Raw genomic sequence first — 10,245 nt, forward strand, 5'->3', positions numbered from 1 at the left:
CCTCAGCCTCCCAAGTAGCTGGGACCACAGGCACCCACCACAGAGTCTGGCTATTTTTTGGTTGCAGCCATTATTGTTATTTGGCTGGCCCGGGCTGGATTCGAACCGGCTACCTTAGGTGTATGTGGCTGGTGCCTTAGCCACTTGAGCCACAGGCACCAAGCCTTGTCTGTCTTCTTTAGAGAAGGTTCTATTCATCTCACTTGCCCATTGATATAAGGGATTGTTGGCTTTTTGTTGTCGTTGTTGCTTAATTTGAGTTCTCTGCAGATTCTGGTTATCAAGCTTTTGTCCGATTCATAATATGCAAATGTATTTTCTCATTCTAATGTTTATCTATTTGCTTTGGTTGTTGTCTCCTTAGCTGTACAAAAGCTATTCCATTTAATTAAGTCCTATTTGTTTATTTTTATTGTTGTTGCAGTTGCCACCGGAGTCTTCTTCGTAAAGTTTTGCCCCAGGCCAATAGCTTCAAGTGTTTTCCCCACACTTTCTTTGAAGATTTTTATTGATCCATGCCTTAGATTTAGATCTTTTATCCATCCTGAATCAATTTTAGTGAGTGGGAAAAGGTGCAAGTCCAGTTTCAGTCTTTTAAATGTGGTTATCCAGTTCTCCCAGCACCATTTATTGAATAGGGATTCTCTCCCCCAGTGAATGTTCTTGTTTGATTTATCAAAGATCAGGTTTTGTTATAAGTAGTTTTTATTTCAATCTCCTGAAAATCTCTTGAATCTCTTGATTGTTCGTTACTAGTATATAGAAATAACAGTGGATTGTTCTATAATGATGTTGTATCCAGCAACTTTGATAAGCTCACTTATTAGTCCTCATGAACTATAAATTGCTTTGAGTTTTCTGTGTAGATAATCACGTTTTCTGCAACTAAAGTTTACTTATTTCATTCTGATATGTTTGGCTGTAATATATTCTTTATTTCTTGTTTCACTTGCTAGAACCTTAAGTCAATATTGAATACATGTGGGCAGAACAGATATCCTTGTGTTGTCCTGATTTTAGAGGTAGGATATTCAGTCTTTCACATTAAGTATGATGTTAGCTTTTGGTTTTTCTTTCTTTTTTCTTTTTTGTAACAGAGTCTCACTATGTCACCCTCAGTAGAGTGCCGTGGCATCACTGCTCAGCACAATCTCAAACTCTTGGGCTTTACCAATTCTCTTGCCTCAGCTTCCCAAGTAGCTGGGACTATAGGCACCCACCACAATGCCTGGCTATTTTTTTGTTGCAGTTGTCATTGTTGCTTTAGCTGGCCCAGGCTGGGTTCGAACTCAGTGTATGTGGCTTGTGCCCTACCCACTGAGCTACGGGCACCTCCAGCTTCTGGTTTTTCATAGGTTCTCTTTATTACTTGGCAGAATTTCCATTCTATGCCTAGATTGACAGTTTTTATGAAGAATATAAATAGTAAATAATAGAATATTAAAGCATATGCGAAAGAATGGTTGGAAAATGGCCACGATACTTCTCAATCCATATCTGTATCCTGCTGTTTGAAATGTGACTTCACTGCTTTCCCCATCAAGAGGTGAAGTTTGTTTCCCCAACTCTTGAATCTGTGCTCTGACCCTGTGACTTGCTTTGGAAGTGATGTGCTGTTTTAAAATGTACCTGGGATTTGTCTTAATCAGGTATTATAAGACATAGAGACACAGAAATGATTGTTATGAAGGGAAAAGTTGGTACTCACAGATTCCTAGAAGCGGACAGTGCAGCATGCTGTGCAGAGCATGTGGGAAGCATCAAGGTCAGACAAGGCAGCACAAGGAGAAAAAGGAATAGATTGGCCCAGAGCCTCCACTGGGGTTTTACTGGGAAGGAATGGGCAAGGCAGGGTGAATGTGCTGAGGGAGCTTAGGATTAGATAGTTTGAATAATTTCAGTGGCCTCTGGGGTTGTCCCTAGATGTCTAATACTTGGTAATTCAGGGCAGGGCATGCATATATTGGCTTGGTGTGTAAGGCTTAGATAACGGAGGTGGTTGGAGGTGTGGGCTCTGGATTGGTTGGCTTATATGTCAAAGATGTGTTCTCAGCTGAGCCCTTTGCTATCTCTAGGAAATAGCTGGCCTTGGGAAGAGCAGTCTCTCCAGGATCAAGACCCCAAATGCATCAAGAATATAGAAAATAAGAATGTGTGGTCAATAGAATTGACCTAGTGATACCTGCCATCATATTGAGGAGTCTTTGGGGTGATGATAATGGAGACTTTTAGAGAGTTGGACATAAACTGCCCTAAACATCACAGAAAACATTTCTATTATCAGAGTAGAAAGCTGATGAAGAGCAGTAGGAGAGGGCCCAGATGCCTCCTAGAGAAAGCAATACTCTCCGTTAATTTTTAGAATGATACAGATAGTATTAGCCTCTGCCAGATTTCTCTTTAGGAATGAAAGTGTGACAAAAAGCAATGAGTATATCCTAAAACCATGGGCTAAGCAGACAGCAAGCTGAGAAATGTAATAGAATCCCTAACACCAAACAAAGAAAGGCACAAACATCTTGTGTCCAATTTGTGCTGTAGGTGAGGCAGTTTATCAGGGTTTTGCTGGGACAGAGATCTTAGTGTCTGGAGTAAAGCCATCTGCGGCGATGTCACCTCCTGCAGTGAGTTCCTGGACAGGGCAATGCCATCCAGGATGTGGGACTATCCTTTTTATTTGTATACCACTCAGGTAAGGTGTGGGACTCAGCTGGTTCATTGAAACAATGGCTTACATTGGGGTGAGGACTTGAATCTCCAGATTATAAACCAGTGAAATCTCCCTGACACTTACTAAAACCAACCGTGGATTGAGTGATGTCTGGCTGCATTGCTCTTGTTTTGGTGGAAGTTTAGGTTTAAACAGATCCCATATCACGTGAGCAGCTGCCCGGCCTATGGGATCATCTATGGTTAATGGGACCCCCGAAAAGTGTGCCTTAGGTCAGTCCTCCAGGTCTGTGCCACTGGGCAAATTGAAAATTTGTAAAGATAGGTTAAGGGCTTAGGCTAGATGAAAACTCATTTCAGGGTCCATATGTTGGACTGGAATTTGAAACTATCTCTCAATCAGGAAGTTATCTGGGACCTGTCAGGGACACGAAAATTCTTTATAAATGCCTTTCCCAAGGGCCCATGGTGTGTATTTTGAAAAGTGAAATGTGCGTCTTGGTTACCATAAGTAATGTCTGTAATTCCTAAGGAAGTAAGGAGAACTGTGGAAAGACCACTGAGGTAGCCTTGGTATACGCAGAGACATATGTGGTTTTGATTTATATTTGGGGTGTCAATGAGGCAAGATAGTCCCAGTATTTTTTTTTTTACCCTGAAGGGGAAAAGTTTTAGGCAATGGCCCAATAGTTTATAATAAATATATAAATGTGAAAATGGAACTCACTGACCAGAACACCCAGTGCTAAGACAACAGCCCAAAGTTTGGCCAACTGCATTGCTTCTTGGGGCCCCTCTTTTATCAGAGACATCTTAGCTAAGAGACGGAGGACAGCAGTGTCCCATGGAGCTCTGTCATATGTGAGAGTTAGCAGTGCCATTTGTGTAATCTATAAACTTCCCTTACTGGTCACTCAGTTTCCCCAAGGGCCCTCCCAGGTAGCCAAGAACCCTTGCTGAGCTCCTCCAGCACCCCAGCATCTGGCAAAGGCTGAGGATAGGGGAAACCGCCCCCTCCTGCAGGTGAAACATGTCAGAGAACCAGGTTGGGTTCCACCCTGTCTTAGGGAGGCCTCAGTAGCCCAGCCATGCTTGTGGGTGTTGTTTCCATAGCCCAAAGCATAATGGGCCACTGGGTGTGAGGGTCACAGGTCCAGGTCTGTGAGAGGCTGTATTTTCCAGAAAGCCCTGTCTGTTTGCTGTTTTAGTGGCATAGAGCAGGAGGCTGAGAGAGCCAGTTTCTTATATTAGAAACCTTCTGGCAACTCGTAGCCAGTGTAAGTGCTCCAGGGACTCCACAAGGCCTGAGAAAGAGGCTGCCGAAGTCTCTTCAGGGAAGGACCCACTCTCTCCAGCACCAGTGGGAGTGCCGGCTGCTTTTAATTTGGCAGTAAAATTTGTATGGAGTTTGCTGCCGCCAGAACCCAGAGAGGACTCAAAGATGTTGGACTTATACATCCTTAATAAGTGTCAAATGAGTTTCCTTGGAGGAGGATGCGGTCAATATAATAATGTCATCCCTGCACTCCTGGGAAAAGGCAGATGCAGTAAAGCGTTTGTCTCCAAAAACTGTGTGCCAGGGCAAAGGTGCAGAGGTCCCCTCTGGGGAGTCAAAAAATCTGTGTCCCTTCCAACTTCACTGAGAGGCCATCGGAAGTACTAAGCAGAACACGCTAGCCAAATCTGTGAGCAAACTAGCATATTTACCAGATGTTGCCTGAATAAAGTCAATAATTTTAACAATATTTGATATTGATTGGATATTGTGCATAGGGACCGTAATGGATGGGACCCCAACATTAAGGTTGTGGGGAATCCACCCTGAGGTGCTCTTTATTTTTTTCCAGTTTTACAAACAAGCAAAATTAGTCTGTCAAGTGGAGCAGCAGTGGGGATGATCACTTAAATTAAAACCTAAATTAATTAAATTATTATAGAACACTTTTATTCTTTTTTTTTTTTTTTTTTGGAGACAGAGTCCCACTGTGTTGCCCTCAGTAAAGTGCTGTGGCATCACAGCTCTCAGCAACCTCAAACTCTTGGGCTTAAGCGATTCTCTTGCCTCAGCCTCCCAAGTAGCTGGGACTACAGGTGCCCACCACAATGCCTGGCTATTTTTTGTTGCTGTTGGCACCGTTGTTTTAGCTGGCCCGGGCCGGGTTCGAATCTGCCAACTTCAGTGTGTGTGGCTAGCGCCGTAACCACCATGCTACGGGTGCCAAGCCTAGAATACGTTTTAATCAGGCCAGCCTTGGTGGCTCATGCCTATAATCCCAGCACTCTGGGATGATGAGGCCAGTGGATTGCCTGAGCTCAAGAGTTTGAGACCAGCCTGAGGCAGAGTGAGACCTCATCTCTAAAAATAGCCAGGCGTGGGACAGGTGCAGTGGCTCATGCCTGTAATCCTAGCACTCTGGGAGGCCAAGGCAGGCAGATCACCTGGGCTCAGAACTTTGAGACCAGCCTAAGAAGAGCCAGACCCTGACTCTAAAAATAGCCAGACGTTGTGTCAGGTGCCTATAGTCCCAAAGGCTGGGGCAAGAGAATCACTTGAGCCCAAGAGTTTGAGGTTGCTGTGAGCTGTGATGCCATGGCACTCTACCAAAGGTGACAAAGCGAGACTCTGTCTCAAAAAAAAAAAAAAAAGAATACGTTTTAATCTTTGAATGCCCTCTATCAACTGACACTGGGCCATGTTATTTATTTTAACTGAGGGAAATCCACAGAGGTCCCGTTTAACCAAGTCTCTTTGTAAATGCCAACTATTTTTAATTTTAACACATTATTCACAGTGTGGGCGTCCCACCCTTTTTTTCTTCTGCCACACATTGGAAGAAGAAGAGTCATTTTGGGCCACGTGTTAAAAACACAAACATTATGAAAGCTGAGGAGCAAAAAAAAGTTCCCTGAACAATTTTTGCAATAGCTGACACCACAGATGAGCAAAACAGGCCTCAAATAATCTGCATGTGGCTCGCAGGCTGCAGGTTGAACACCCTTTTTAGAGCCTGCATGCCCAGAATAGGCTACTGTAGGGAAACAGAATGGCTATGGGAAATTTCCTCAAGACTATAGTTAAAGAGGCATAACCATGGTCCTCTATTTTATAATGAGTTACTTTCCTAAGATTACAGGAGGATACAGTCTCTAAAGTGAGTGGGATCCCCAGTGTAGCTGTCATTTGAGGCCCAGGATTTATTCAGTCCATGTTTTATCAACAGGTACATTTTAACAAATGTTACCCTTCATTTTAGACCTAGACCTAGATCGAAAAATTAGACCTAGATCACAGAGGCACAAAAATTAGACCTAGATCACAGAGGCACAAAAATTAGACCTAGATCACAGAGGCACAATAAGCCAATCAGGGCCCTTTTCATCTTCTTGTTATATAAATTCATTCAGTATATAAATTTTGTATATATGTTTGCTCTCTCCATATATAATAATGCACATATATGTGTAATTTGTTATACAAATTTGAGATTTCCAATTGGATCAAATTGTGGGCCTCTGTTAAGTTTGTCTTCTGTAGTTAACTCCCCCCCCCGTATTTATATTTTATATTTTCTTTTCTCTTTTTGCCTAAAGACATGGTGTTTAGTTTCCATCCATCTACAGAATAATCTGTTCTTTTTTTGTCTTTCTTTTTTTTTTTCTTCTTAGATAAAATCTGGCTTGTATCTCTAGACAGGTAAACATTTTACCTTTTTCTTTTTTTCTTTCCCAGCTGCCCCTGACCCCCCTGGTCAGTTTTCCCTTTTTTCTCTTTTTTACTTTTTCTCTTTTCTCCAGTGGGTGTTTCCCTGATGAATTCCAAGTGATCCCAAGTGGCCTCTGCTGCGAGCCATGGACTCCCTTCCTAGGGCGTCTCATCCAACTCAAAGGGGTCGGCCAGGGTTTATATCCAGGAGAGGACTAGGTGGCATCAGCTTTAGTTTTCAATTTTTTTTCTCTGTGTGCCCATAAACAGCAGCCCTTAAGAAAGCTCATGCACACTTATTAGGCATTTTACAGTTTTTATGAATTGAACCATATCCTCAGAGTTTTGAGCGGAACTTGAAACCTTCCTTTCCTCTTTCACAGTAAACATTGAGGCACTGGTCTCCAGGGACGGGACCTCCTATATCCCACTGGGTATAGAGAACGAACCCTGACAACAGCGAGCAGACAGCCGCAGAGAAGTTTGCACCTGAGCAACAGTGCTTGCAGGTGCTATGATCTGGAGAGAAGGACGCCCTCATACTGACCTCATAAATGGCCCAAGACGCATAAGCAAGTGTTCAGACTGAGCATGCTCCCACTGCTCCGCGCTGAAATTTGACAAAGCAAAGCTCAGAGAGAACAGGGAAAGTGTTTATCAAGTGCCCTTGGGAGCATATCGTGTCCTGGCCGCTAGACATGTTCATCTAAACGACCAAGATGAGTCCATTGCTTGTGGGTGCCAGCCAGCCAGTGAGCCAGACTTGCCCCACAGCACCAGGAGGCTGGTCATTCCTGGGCCCCTTTGGATGGACCATTTTAAGAAACGGAGGTAGACAATTACCTCTACATCCCAGGCCCTTCGTCCTGGGCCTTTGGGCCTCACTAATGTGGAGAAGTATGTTGGGATCAAGAAGACAGAAAATATGATCTGGGCATGGCGGCTCACTCCTCTAATTCCAGCACTCTGGGAGGCTGAGGTGGATGGATCCCCTGAGCTCAGGAGTTCGAGACCAGCTGGAGCAAAAGCGAGACCCCATCTCTATTAAAAATAGAAAAACTAGCCGGGTGTGGTGGCAGGAGCCTTTAGTCCCAGCTACTCACGAGGCTGAGACAAGGGCATCGTATGAGCCTAAGAGTTTGAGGTTTCTGTGAGCTATGATGTCATGGCACTCTAGCCAGGGCAACAGAGTGAGACTTTGTCTCAAAAATGAAGATAGAAGATAAGAATATACAGTCAAAACCCCTGACTCTGCCTCAAAACATCTGTGTGTTCTCACCCTCTCTATTGAAACTTTATGTTCACTATGCAGATGAGTCTGGGCTGGCCTGCAGTCCCATGAGGCCACATGGAATGGAAATGACCCAACTCTGCTGAGGCCAGGCTAAGTGTGCCACCCCACCCCACCCCAGCCAACCCATGGGCTGACTGCAGGTGTATGAGCACATCCCACTGGGACCCACCACGCACACAGGTCAGCAGAAGCACCCAGGGGCATACAGCCTCCTCAGATAAATAAATGCTTGTAATTTTAAGCCAATAAATTTGTGATGGTTTGTTAGGCAGCAGTAGCTATCTAATACACATCTCTCTAACCACAAAGCTATTGGACTCCATTGCCTGGCGACATTTCATCGAATATCTTGGGTCTTCCCAATTTTCTCTTTACCACCACTTTGTTCCTAGAATTCCACAGGAGCCTCTCCCATGCCTAGAGAAAGCACAATTTAGTTGTTAGAACCTGTTTCCCCCTTCAGTGCCCCCTTTCTGCTACCACTCAACCCGTGTTTAAAGTGTTTCTGTGACCTGTGCCAGGCTCAGAGGAAAAGACAATGAATAAAGTAGGCGGAGGACCTGCCATCAGAGGACTTACAGGAGCTATGAGGATTAGGTACGTGTCACTCAACCCTGAAGTAATCCAACTTGCAATTAAGTTGCAGCCTCAGTGCTCAGCCAGAACGCTCACAGTCTGCTCTATGAAGAGCAGGTGTTTGCAGTGAGGGGACTCCCACCCAGGGATAAATGGGAGGGCTCACCCTGCAAGGTGGGAACACCAGCTCTGAGTCACAGGAGTCACTGCAGGGCTCGTGCTGACACACAGTGGCAGGCAAGGCTGGGAAGAATTTGTGGGTCTTCATGCCTCCACCCACGAGGCACAGTCTGCCAGATCCAAATCGGGGAGGGAGAGGGGCCAGCAAAGACGTTTTCCAGATGCCTATAGTTTTCAGGGGAGAAAAAATGCTGTTCCACTGGGCTTGCTGCCCTGGACCCTTAAGTCCTTTCACTTCTGTCCCTGGGAGGAGGCAGGCATGCCCAACACACCTCCTCCATGCCACATCCAGTTGCTCTCCCATCCCATTCCCAGAGGCTCTGCCCTGATCCTTCTCACTCTTCCTGACCCCGTCCTTAATCCTCTTCTCTGCCCTGGGGTCATTTCTCACACTGGGATGTAAAGTGCTGGGTTTGGGAGACCATAGCTTGATCATCTCTATTCCTTATGGAACATGGAACAGGTTGGGTCCTCAATGAATGTAGCTGGACTGTGGGACTCAGGACTGCGCCTAACTGCTGGGCACAATGAATGTAGCTGGATTGTGGGACTCAGGACTGCACCTCAGGAAGGTGTTCCACTGCCCCACATTCCACCTGGCCCAGTTCAACCCCCCCACACACACCACATCCAGCAGGATGTGCCAGGAACCCAGCAACACACAGGAGGGGCCAGCACTTCCTGAGTACCCGCTGTGTGCCAAGAACTTTATTAGCTCATCCAACCCTCACACCAAGTGTGTGGGTGGCCAAACCCATTCCCATTTTGTTGGTGAAGAAGCAGCCCAGGGCTCATGGCTGGCATGTTTCTGAGCTATATTAAAGCCAAGATCTGTCTGGCTTCTCAGCCCTCCAGTCAGTTTTACACCTCACGGCTCCTGTGTGGCTGCGCAGAGAGCTCTGCCCCATGAGGCTGCGATGAAGATACTCCAAAGGCTTAGAGAAGTGGGGTTGGAGGGCTTAGGAGACAGGGCACCAGGAGGCAGGCAGCGTGGGACTGTGGGAGCCTCCCCTGGGCCAGCCAGCCTGGGACTGCTTCGACTGTCCTGCCCACAGGCTGGAAGACCTTTGGCAAGTCCCTTAAGTCCTCTGAGCCTCAGTTTTCTCATCTGTAACCTGAGACACCTGTCTGTCTGGGGTTTGGTGAGGGTTGACAGAGCCCAGCACAGAGCTTGGAACAGCAGAAGGGCTTAAACTCCACCTCAGGCCCTGTGATGTGGGAAGGCCTGGGTGCTGGGACCCGGGGTTCTGAGCCTGACCCAGACCCTCCTGGCCTTCCCCTGCTTCTTTTGTTTTTAATTTATAAAGAAAAAAATATTACTTACAGTTATGGAGGCTGAGAAGTCCCAGGTTGAGGGAGGACATCTGGTGACTACCTTCTTGCTTATAGAGACTCAGCAGAGTCCCAACATGACACAGGGCATCACGTGGCCTTTGTGCTATCCTCGTGCCTCTGAGGCTGATCCCAACTTTCCTCTCCTTGGGCGCAATAGTGAGGCATATGACATACGGCTCTACCCTTGGCCATGGGCCTTTCATGGGCATTCTAAGATGCCGCAGTTAATCAGGGCACCCCTCGCCCAGTTGGCCATGACCACAGCTCCAGCAACATCTCCTTTTCTGTCTGTTCGTCCTCCCTCTGTGACTCCCCATCCCTTGCATGACAGTTGAGCACATTTGCAGAGAGCTCCTGGTGATGGGTGGGGCCCTCTGAGGACGACTGAGCTTTCCCTGTGATGACGTTCGTTAGGTTGTCTGACATCAGTATTGAATTCAGGTTAATATGTTTTGCCTAGTAAGGCATCTATGTTCAGTTAGGAAAT

Source organism: Otolemur garnettii, unplaced genomic scaffold (genome assembly GCF_000181295.1).
Source record: "Otolemur garnettii isolate 467f Iridium unplaced genomic scaffold, OtoGar3 scaffold00184, whole genome shotgun sequence".
NCBI classification, from domain to species: Eukaryota; Metazoa; Chordata; class Mammalia; order Primates; family Galagidae; genus Otolemur; species Otolemur garnettii.